The sequence below is a fragment of the Vigna unguiculata genome, chromosome 9 (genome assembly GCF_037176805.1).
Source record: "Vigna unguiculata cultivar grain cowpea cultivar isolate G323 ecotype 2 chromosome 9, ASM3717680v1, whole genome shotgun sequence".
In the NCBI taxonomy this organism is placed as follows: Eukaryota; Viridiplantae; Streptophyta; class Magnoliopsida; order Fabales; family Fabaceae; genus Vigna; species Vigna unguiculata.
Window position 1 is genome coordinate 29,907,354 of NC_140800.1, and position 8,322 is coordinate 29,915,675.

Below are 8,322 nucleotides of genomic sequence, written 5' to 3' on the forward strand. Positions count from 1 at the left end.
GAAGATGAAGTGTGCGGCCCTAGCATGAAGAAGAAACCTAATTCTCGTGGTCCTATCACTCTGCCACTCATTATTTACAAAACTGCCATTATGAGCTGCAAAATTACAAAAATGCCAGTCTGGGCCTCAAATGTTGGCCCATTCACTCTGCTGACGTGGAAATGACATGGAAATGATGTGGAAATGATGTGGCGACTCTCTTCAACTAAATATTGATGTCCAAGCTCCAAAATTGCTTCACCCAAATACCTAAAAATAATTAAAAACAAAAATTAGGCCAAATAATGTGAAATTAGTCCAAATTTAGAATAGTGACCCAATAAAGCCCAATAGATGGAAAACACTCTAAAGATGAACAATTAAGCACTGACCAACTGTCTAATGCGTACACAAAGGCTAGTGGAATGGAAGAAAATAATGACTCATCAAGGTGTTTTCAAATTAAACGATCCTCCACTTGCTGCATCTAGAATTACTTTAAAAGATGGTGCAAGAACATTATAGAATATTTGGACTTGCAACCAATTTGGTAAAGCATGATGTGGACATTTCCTTAGTAGCTCCTTGTACCTTTCCCAAGCCTCGTACAAAAATTCAATTTCTTGTTGCACAAAAGTAGTGATTTCATTCTTGATTCTCGCTGACTTGGATAAAGGAAAGTATTTGGTTACAGATTTTGTAGCCATATCATCCCATGTAGAAATATTGTCTTGAGGTTGTGTCTAAAGCTAGCTTTTAGCTTTAGCTCGTAATGAGAAAGGAAAAAGTCTCAAGTGGATTGCATCATCTGAAACTCCATTAATCTTCAAAGTGTCACAAATGGCCAGAAAATTCTCCAGATGAGAATTAGGATACTCTGAAACTACACCTCTAAATTGATTTTGTTGGATGACTTGTAAGAATGCAGGCTTGATTTCAAAATTGTTGGCTTGAACAGGAAGTCTCACGATACTCCCTTGGTAATTATTTGTATTTGGCATCGAATAATCAAGTAGAGTCCACCTCATAGGTTGTTCCTCAGCCATTGTTGATATGTGCTCTTTCTTATCAATTGATGACCATACTTTTCTCTTTTGCTTCTTCTTTCTTACGATACTCCTACTGTGTCTAGTAGTACGTTCAATTTTTGGGTCAAAAAGCAAGATTTTTTCTGCAACTATATCTCGCATAAACAATTTAGAGACACAAGATTCTAACAAAAATCACATGAAAACAAATCAACAACAAACAAGATAATTAAAACAGAAAAAACTATAAACGAAAAAGACAAAATTTTTTTGACTACCTAAAAATTAAAACTCAAATCTTAAAAAAATTAGATCACTAATATCAACAAGAAATCAATCCCCAGCAACGACGCCATAAACTTGATGAACGTTTGGCAAGTGAACAGATTGTTAACATAGTAATAAAATATCGTCCTCTGGGATTGACTCGTTGAATACTAGATTCCTAATTTACGTAATTTTGAGCAAAAGAGAATAAATAGAATTGCAAGCATAAAATTTTAACAAAAACTTCAATCAATAGATTCCTCTAACCATTTCCCCCCCTCTCTCTTCTTTTTATTTTTCTTTTCCTTTAAATCTTTGTCAGTCCACGTAATCTTTAGATTCCCTGCTGGAAAATCCAATGGTTGTGGAAAAATCCATAGGCCACTTGTGGAACACACTCTTTTACGCATGATCTTCTGAAGCAAATTCCATAGATCGTGGAAAGACCCACCAAGCACGTGTGGAACAAGCTTTTTTGTAACCTCCAATTGGAAGCAAAAACCACAGGTCGCGAAAAATTCCACCAGACACCTATGGAACAAGCTATTTTGAAACTCGCATTTTTTAAGTCAAATCCACAAGTCGTGGAAGACTCCACCAGGCACTTATGGAACATGTTGTTTTGTGTCTAACTTAGTCCCTTCATACCTGTTTACACTAACAATGCACAAATCCAAATGTATGATCCGAAACAAGATAATGAATGATGAAATTAGTCCAATAATGCACAAACAAACATAAATAGCCTAAAGTAATGCATGAATATAGCTATATATTATCTACTCATCAAGGGCTATGATTCCTCTAGCTCGGCTGGTGACAATGGAAGATTTCATGAGGCACAGGCCAGCTAAATTCACTGGAAAGGCCAATCTGGATGAGGCAGATGCTTGATTGAAGGTGTGCGAGAAGATCTGCAGGGTGATTGAGTGCACCGATGCTTAGAGACTGACTTTTGTCACATTTCTATTGGTGGCCGATGTTAAGTACTGGTGTGTGGGAATGAAGTAGTTAATGCAGATACGAGAGGAGGAGGTGACCTGGACTACCTTTAAGACGAGGTTCTTGGTGAAATACTTCCCTGATAGCACAAAACACGAGAGGGGAGCTTAGTTCCTCACCTTCCAGCAAGTGAACCTGACTATGCAAGCATACATAGACAGGTTTGAACATTTCGCAATGTTTTACTCACAGGCGGTCACTTAGGAGTGGAGAGTATAAAGTTCGAGGGCTGACTTAAACATAAGCTGCACAGATTCCTAGTACCACTCAAGATCAGGGAATTCCCAGTCTTGGTCGAGCAGGTCAAGGCAATTAAGCAACTAGAGATGGGGCTAGCAGAGTGGCACGACCATAGAATACCACTACAAACTCCAAACACCAGAAGAAACCCTGTAGCAGACCATAGTCTTTAACTAGGAAGTTGTAGTGCTATAGCTATGATGGAGAGCATTTCAGAAGGGACTGCCCAAAATCCTTTAACAGTTCTGGTGGCGGTACTAGCACTAGAAAGTGCTACATATACGAGCAGACAGGACACTTAGCACGATGGTATGCCAAAAAGAAATCGACTGGTGGAGCTCCGACAAAGAAGCCACTAGGATAACGGCCTAGAGTAGTGGGGCGAGTGTATGCCTTGACCAACAACGAGACAACCCAGTAAGGTAATCTGGTGGAGAAAATTTTTTTGTTGCTTGATCACGAGGTTGTTGTATTGTTTGATTCAAGAGTTACCCACTCATTCGTATCCACTGAATGTGTGAGACGGCTCGAACTAGTGATGCACGATCTTGGGTGCGAGCTGATAGTCGTGACGCCAACATTAGGATAGGTATCCACCAACTTTGTTTGTGTGGGATGCCCAATAAAAGTGGTTGGTCGTAGAGTCAAGGTGAATCACATCTTTTTGCCTTTGGAGGGATTGAAGTGATCTTGGGGATGGATTGATTGTCCAACAACCACATTGTCATTGATTGTGGATGGCGTAGAGTAGTATTCCCAGATACTGAAGGACTTGAGTTGATATCAACTCAAGTGGCGCTAAAGGAGATAGAAGCTGAAGCTACTTGTTTCATGATAGTGGCCCAAGGAGAAAAGAAGAACGCAGTTGAGCATATCAGAAGCATACCGGTGGTAGACCAATACACAGATGTGTTTCCAGACGAAGCTCTTAGATTACCACCAAGTAGGGATGTGGATTTAACCATTGACCTCATCTTGGAGCTGGCCATGTATCAGTGGCACCGTACAAAATGGCATAAGCAAAATTAACTAAGCTGAAGAAGCAGGTAGAGGATCTGCTAGAGAAGAAGTTCATCCGATTGAGTGCATCACTCTAGGGAGCTTATGTGCTACTAACAAAGAAGAAAGACGACAACTCCATACTATGTGTTAACTATCGTCAATAGAACAAGCTGAATATTTAGAACAAGTATCCATTCGAGAATCGATGATTTGTTGGATCAATTGTGGGGAGCAACGATGTTCTGAAAAATTGATTTGAGGTACGGATATCATCAGATCTAGGTCAAACCTGAGGACATGCAGAAGATAGCTTTCAAGTCACGATATGGGCACTACGAGTATATGGTGATGCCATTTGGGGTGATAAATGCTCCTGCAATCTTCATGGACTACATGAACAAGATCTTTAGACCTTACTTGGACAAGTTCGTCGTGGTGTTCATCGACGACATTCTTATTTATTCCAGAAATAGGGGAGAACATGCAGAGCACTTAAGGATGGTGTGGGCAGTCCTCTAGAGCATTAGTTATATGGAAAGCTGTCGAAGTGTGAATTCTATCTAAAGGAAGTACAATTCCTAGTTCATGTAATATCAGCCCAAGGGATAGTAGTGGATCCGGCAAAGATTGAGACAATGGTGAAATCGGAGAGGCCGCAAACTATTATTGAGGTGCGAAGCTTCTTGGGTTTAGCAAGTTATTACAAGAGGTTCATGGAGGGTTTCTCTAAGATGGTTAGTCTATTAACACAGGTCACCAGAAAGGACCAGCCTTTCTCCTAGACAGACTAGTGTAAGGCCTATTTTGAGGATATGAAGAGAAGATTGGCGATCACACCAATGTTAGTTATTCTAGACATGACCAAGATGTTTGAAGGGTATTGTGACACTTCATATCAGGGTTTGGTGGCTTATTGATAAGTATCAAAAATAAGTAAATTTTCCATTTAAAATTGACACTCATCATGTATCAAATGGTGCTATTTATGTATAAAACCAATCTCATTAGCTTAAGATATAAAATGGGGTATTTAGAATTGGATTTTCATAAATTATAATGATCTTTTGTTGTTTTGCAATAAAATAAAATAAAATATCAAGTATGCCACTAAGCCACAATATTGGAGCTGAGCCAAGGAAGTAGAAAAGACAGAACAACATATTTGGAATTTCTGGCTGAGCATAAGAAATGTAGCCGAGCCTCGTGAGGAAACCCTCTTTGCAAGAAAACTTTGAGCCCAAATCCATGTGGCTCAACAACCAAGAAAAACCTTTCAAGAAAGAAAGGTCATGTGTTAAGCACCAAGACAAGGGGTAAAGTTGAGCATCAAAAGTTGGGCTAAGCACCGCCCAAAAATTCCTATAAGTGAAGAGCTTGGTTCTTCATTTCAGGAATTTAGTAGATTCTCCACAATGTAGTATTAGGACAAAATAGGGTCTGTGAGGCACAAGGGAGGTGCTCTTAGTGTAGATCTTATGTATAGATGTTGTTGGAATTACATTATAATATTCCATGAGTAGTTGAACTTCCTCGTGTCCAGGCTTGATGTAACCAATTTTGATTCTATTCACTTCTACTTCTTAGGTATTTATCTTTGCTTTCATTCAAATGTTTATGATTTGATTTATGCTTAATGATGAATTGATCACTTATCTATTTAACTGGTTTGGATTTTGAGTTAAGAAACCGGTCACAAACTGTGCTCTAATCAAATCATCATACATGTACTGGATGCTTCATGGCATACTAGAGTGTATGCTAGAGGAGAGAGTCTTGCACATTAAAGCAAGGACTCATTATGCCAGGAGTTGAGAGATCACACTAGGGTTTAGAGTCCTTAGATTCCAGTGTATCAGAGATGAACCTTGATCTACATGGAAAGAGTACTCACAGGACATTGAATGATTTGCATAATAAGTAAACAAGATGATAGTGGTGTAGTAGAAAAAGATGAAATGAAATCAATTCATAGCCCCTACTCCACTCAATCTGTCTAATAACTACTATTTTTATTTACTTGCATTCTCTATCAACTAAAAACCCAAAAATCAAACTACCAATATATTTGCTAAATCCCTATGGATACGACACTTGTTAATACTACTACGTACCAGTACACTTACTAGGAAATGGTTGTCAAAACATAGTCATCACTTATGCATCTCGATAGCTGAAGGTGTAGGAGAAGAATTATCCAACTCATGACCGGGAGTTAACTACAGTGGTATTTGCTTTCAAGACTTGGAGGCATTACTTGTATGGTTCCCAGTTCCAGGTGTTCAACGATCATAAGAGCTTAAAATACTTGTTTTATCAAAAGGAGTTGAATATGAGGTAGAGACGTTGAATGGAGTATTTGAAAGATTACGACTTTGAGCTTCTATACCACCCTAGTAAAGCCAATGTTGTTGCAGACATCCTGAGTAGAAAGAGAGTTCACATGTCTGCACTAATGATGAAGGAATTGGAACTGATTGAGAAGTTGTGAGACATGAACTTGGAAGTACAAGTGGGTTCAGATCATATCTTATGTGGCATGCGAAGGGTCACTAATGAGTTCCTAGAGGAGATTCGAGTGGAACAGGGTAAGGATCAAGACTTGTAGCAGATCGTCGGGTGGTTAGGTGTAAGACCCATGAAAATTAATTAATTAATTAATAAATGCGAGTAGTGAGAGCCTTTAAGACATTAATTATTAATTTATATGACATGAAAAAGTACTAGCTCAAATGGTTGAGAGTACTTAATTGTGTTAGAGGACTTGATTTCAAGTCCTATGTATGCCAATTATGTGTTATTTAATTTTTTATTATTTTTAATAATATGCTTGATCATGTTGAGTGATAATATAATCATAGAATTATATTAAATATCATGAAACATGAATTGGTTAAATGGTTGTGTATGGAATTAACATTGGTGTGGGTATGGATTCGAACCTTGATAGATATAAATTTACTTTCTTTTTGCTAAAATTAGTTTTGGCATGAAGGTGAAAGGGTAGAAAAACCCTAGTTGACAATGGGCAGCCAAGGGAGGCTGGAAAACAACCATTAAATGGACCTTGAATGGTAATTAAACTCTAGTTAATGGCAATTTTCGTTTTAGTGCATTAATCTACCATTAAGGTATCATTGAAAGACAAATTTTGGGTGAGAAGAAGGGTTTTTGTGTTTGTCATTGTGTCATAGTTAGAGGAATACGAAATTTGAGAGTGGTCAAAGAGGAACTCCTAAAAATCCCCATTTTTAGCAAAGGAATCCAAGTTAGGGGAGTTATACGCGTTAATTTTATTTTAAGTCTGATTGGCATGCTAAATAGAGTAACTATATGCATTAATTTTATTTTAAGTCTGATTGGCATGCTAAATAGAGTAACTTTGCGTGTTAATTTTATTTTAAGTCTGATTAGCATGCTAAATAGAGTAACTTTACGCGTTAATTTTACGATTAAGTTTGATTGGCATGCTAAATTTAGTATGATTATGCATGAATTGTTTTATTCCATTTAAAGCTTGTAGTTTTGGAAAACTATAGAAACTGTCTGGACAACGATGAACTACCGCCAGACGAATCTTTCCTTTTCTAGGCCAGTTAGGGTTCCTGTAGAGGAATCACCTGCCAAATAGTGTAAAATAGCCTGTTTGACCAACGTTGACCCGCCCTTGCCCAGAGTTGACTAGTTGACCAGTCTTGACTCTTTGACAATCCATTGAGAGGCTGCCATGTTTCAGAGTAGTCTCTCTCTCTCTCTCCATTAGGGTTTGACTGTCGTGAGTGGTTGCGCGAAGGTTACGATGGTTGACGTGGTGGCGGCGAAAATGCCAGAGGGGCTGGGTTTACAGCTGTTGCAGAAAGGTGGGGATGGGTTCACGTTCCAGAGACGCGGAAGTGCTGCTGGAGGTTTGTGTGCCAGAGACGTCATGCGTGAAGATGATGGCTGGCGTTGAGGAGGTCGTTCGACAGAGGTACGGTGACGGTCGGCATCAGGTGCAGCAGTTGCGATTGTGTGGAGGAGAGAAGGTGATGAGGTATCACTCTATGATTGGTTATTTTAGTGAGTGGAGGATTGAGGACGTGTCATGTTTTAATTGGTTATTTTAGTGAGTGGAGGATTGCCACGTGACGTAATCTGGTTGAGTGGAGTTTAAGTGGTATTAGGGGTGCAAATTAGTAAAAAGAAGGGGTGCAAAACAGAGTTATAAGACCAAATTTCAAGAGGGGTGTGGAAAATAAAAATTGGAGGTGCATTTAGCTCTAGAAATATCCCTTTTCAGAATTTGATTACCCAATTGCAAAAGGGGGTGTAAAAATGAAAACTATAGGTGCCTTTAACTCTAGAAATATCCCTTTTCAGAATTTGATGACCTAATTGTAGAAGTGGGTGTAAAAATGAAAATTGGAGGTGCATTTAGCTCCAGAAATATTCCTTTTCAGAATTAGATGGCCAATTGTAGAAGGGGGGTAAAAAATGAAAATTGGGGGTGCATTTAGCTCCTAAATGATTTCTCTCCAAAATTTTGATTTTTAGACTTACTTTATGACTTGAATTATTCCCAATTTACACCTTTAAGGACCTAAATTAAAAATAATATACTATGCAACTAAAAATCAATTCTTAAGAGAAAAAGGGATATTAAATCCCCAAAATCTAAACACGTAATGAGGGCATAGGTTCGAACTCATCATACCCTCCACACGGTCTAGAAGTGGAAAGTGCCTGGCGCCTCATGAGCAGCGCCAGGCGATATTGCTGTAGTAGAATTATATTTTGCTCGTTTAATTTGTGTGGTCTACAAGGCTTC

At 38.6% G+C, this 8,322-nt stretch overlaps 1 non-coding gene across 1 annotated transcript; it reads left to right on the plus strand.

Annotated features, from left to right (window-relative positions):
* Nucleotides 1–531: 531 nt before the first annotated feature.
* LOC114164905 (small nucleolar RNA R71) lies at nucleotides 532–638 on the plus strand. The gene has a single exon (XR_003599640.2). It is a non-coding gene; the product is annotated as a small nucleolar RNA R71 (small nucleolar RNA).
* The last annotated feature ends 7,684 nt before the right edge of the window (nucleotides 639–8,322 follow it).